Source organism: Frankliniella occidentalis, unplaced genomic scaffold (genome assembly GCF_000697945.3).
Source record: "Frankliniella occidentalis isolate FOCC.00 unplaced genomic scaffold, Focc_3.1 Scaffold156, whole genome shotgun sequence".
Classification (NCBI taxonomy): Eukaryota; Metazoa; Arthropoda; class Insecta; order Thysanoptera; family Thripidae; genus Frankliniella; species Frankliniella occidentalis.
This window is the reverse complement of record NW_026267282.1, coordinates 338,030-340,774: the sequence shown is the minus strand read 5'-3', so window position 1 is coordinate 340,774 and position 2,745 is coordinate 338,030. Positions and strand designations below refer to the sequence as shown.

The 2,745-nt window shown below is 53.9% G+C and overlaps 1 long non-coding RNA gene across 1 annotated transcript in view; it reads left to right on the top strand.

Annotated features, from left to right (window-relative positions):
• LOC127750229 (uncharacterized) overlaps window positions 1–1,777 on the top strand; it is a 62,688-nt gene extending 60,911 nt beyond the window's left edge. Inside the window, exon 3 of the long non-coding RNA XR_008011587.1 lies at window positions 1,547–1,777. This is a non-coding gene — a long non-coding RNA (uncharacterized LOC127750229). The remainder of the gene's footprint in view (window positions 1–1,546) is intronic.
• The last annotated feature ends 968 nt before the right edge of the window (window positions 1,778–2,745 follow it).

Genomic DNA, 2,745 nt, shown 5'->3' with positions numbered 1-2,745 from the left:
GAGAGAGAGAGAGAGAGAGAGAGAGAGAGAGAGAGAGAGACGGACAAAGAGAGACAAGAGTGGTGGAGGGATGGGGTTTGCCGGGCGACGCAGCCACGTAGCTCTTCTAGAGGGCGCTTTTAACCAACTTTAGAAGAAATAATTGTGTTCTCTGTTGGCGCCCCTGCCTAGATGGGCGTCCCGCGCCCCGCCCCACCAAGCCTCAGCAGGCTATCTGCTCCCTCTACCCCGAGCCTCATCTTATTCTCCCTTAAAACGGCCCCGACCCAGCAGCCCAGCAGTGCGGCGGCGGCCGTCCGGCGCCTCGCCTTAAAATAAAATGAAAAAAAAATATTCACGATGTGGCTAGGGTGCCGTCTTCCCCCCCTCCCCGGCAGCTCACACCGCACGCCGCACGGCCGTGTGGAATTGCCAATTTTGCATTTTATGCCGCCGGGGCCGCTCGCACCCGCCCACACCATTTGGTCGACGACCGACTTTTTTCCCCCAAATTATTATTTCTACTCAAAGCATTTTATTTTTATACGATATATATACATATATATGCGGCTTTCACGGTGTGATCGTTCTCCCTTTACCGTGAGGACCGCGGCTGTAGAGGGAATATAAGCCCCGCCCGCACTTAAAAAAATTCCTTCTTCTAGTCAAGACTAATTTTTAGTACTTACGACGACACCGTTTCAGGTATGCTAGAGATGAGAGAAAAGCGAACCGTGACCAGCTATCGGGATAGGACTGATTTGGACTTTCTCCTCCACACTTCTAATCGCCGCTCGGATGGTTTTGAATAAAATTAACCTACTTGGTTTCCGAAGACGAAAAATGTGTTCCCAATTTGCGTAGGACAAAAATGCGTATTTTATTTTGCTGTACCTTGCTCGGAAATCCTTTCAGTGTGGCCAGTCATGGGGAGCCGCGGGACATCTGATAGCGGCCCCGCTCTTCAAACAGGACACGTAGCGGCCGCCCCCCCTCCCCCCCTCCATCACCCCCTCCCCTACCTCAACACCAACACCACTAAAACCCACCAGCCTCCTATCGCCTGGGAGCGTTCTGCGCCTGCTGCAGCCGGCGATGGTAGCAGCTGACTTGTTTGCATGCCACACACACACATAAAGCGCCGCCGACCGACGTTCCGACTACGCTTCAAAATGTTAGCAACAGTACACACGAAACAAATCTGTCGATGATTTTGTAAGTGGATACACTACACATATGCTTTAGTTATTTTTGTACTTCCCATAGAGTACAGGAATGTTATACACAAACTTGGCATTTCCCTCGTGCACTTACGTTTTGATTTATGGGAAATTTCCTATACTTTTACAGGAATTATCACGTTCCATACGCTGTATGGGCAATTTCTAAAATTTTCCACACAACTGTGTCGGAAATTCCTCATACAAGCAAGCGTGGCAAAAATCTTAACAGTTTTTGATACTTGAATTTTGGGACTTCATATGTGACATCGCTCTGCCGATCTCTTGCGAGTTAATTCTGTGAACAGAAAGTTCGAGTTGTAACAATGGTCGTTGATTTGTTTCAGGTGGGACTCGGCCGCCAGGGCCTCGGCAGCCGCGGTCGGCGCCACTGCTGCTGCTGCCGCTGTTGCTGCTGGCGGGGCTGGCGGGGTTGGCGGCGGGGCTGGCCGTGCTGCCGCCCACCCCAGCCTGCCGCCTGTCCGAGTACTTCTGCGACAACGGGCGCTGCGTGCCGCTCAACCGCTACTGCGACGCGGCCGACGACTGCGGAGACGCTTCGGATGAGCCGCGCGGCTGCACGCGTGAGTTTAATAGACATCCTCTTTCTATTTTACAACAAAAAAATTTCGTTATAAGAACTCGCTTTACGGTCGCAAGAAGAAACGAGGGCCGAGAAATAATGCCCGATCGCCATCACTTCGAAACACATCTAACAGTTTTAGTGACCTTTCGTCGAGAACGGATTGGTTTTGCAGGGGGATTTGGCAAATGTTTGACGGCAAACAACTCCCGGGTCGGCCGGGTCGTGCGGAGCGGAGCGCCCGACGGAGCGAGGGTAGGCAGCGCCGCCACACAGCCGCGTCCTGCGGGCGAGCCTACCCGGCGCTCTGCAGGGGCCATGGGAGGGAGAGAGGGAGGCCTGCCTGCGTCTCCTCTCCCCGTGTATGCGCTATCCTGCTCAGGCCGGCATCCCGACCGCCCGACCGCCACCTCTGTGGCCCAGTATTGGGAAGCGAACTGCGAGGAGAGAGATAGGAAAGGGGGGGGGGGTTGCGCCCGGGCGGTGCGGTCTCGCGTCCCCAAGGATGCCAGGCGGGGGAAGGGGAGCAGGGGGAGGGGGAGGGGGGGGGCAGGAGGCGCCCCTACGCCCCCCTGGTGGCCTCGTGGCCGACACCGTACGGGGAAATCAGAGCCAGGAGCGATATCGACACATCACGTGACCCGCCAGCGACGGACGTGGGCTTTTGTGAAGGGGGAAGGGATTTGAGAAACCACCAGGGCAGGGAGGAAGATTGAGAGTTTGCGTACTCGCGGAGGTGAAAAAGGTAGCGATCGCATCCTAAGTTTAGTTAAGGAACCATCATAAAATATTGGCTGATGCAAAAATTTCTATCAACGTCATCCGCGATCTGCATGGTGACGACGATGACGTGAACATTTGCAGGATAAGTAGGACTTATCGATGGTTTTGACAATAGAAAAATGTGGCCACTTGGTGAGTGTCTCAACCATAATATATGAGGCATGTTTTGACTACCAAAAA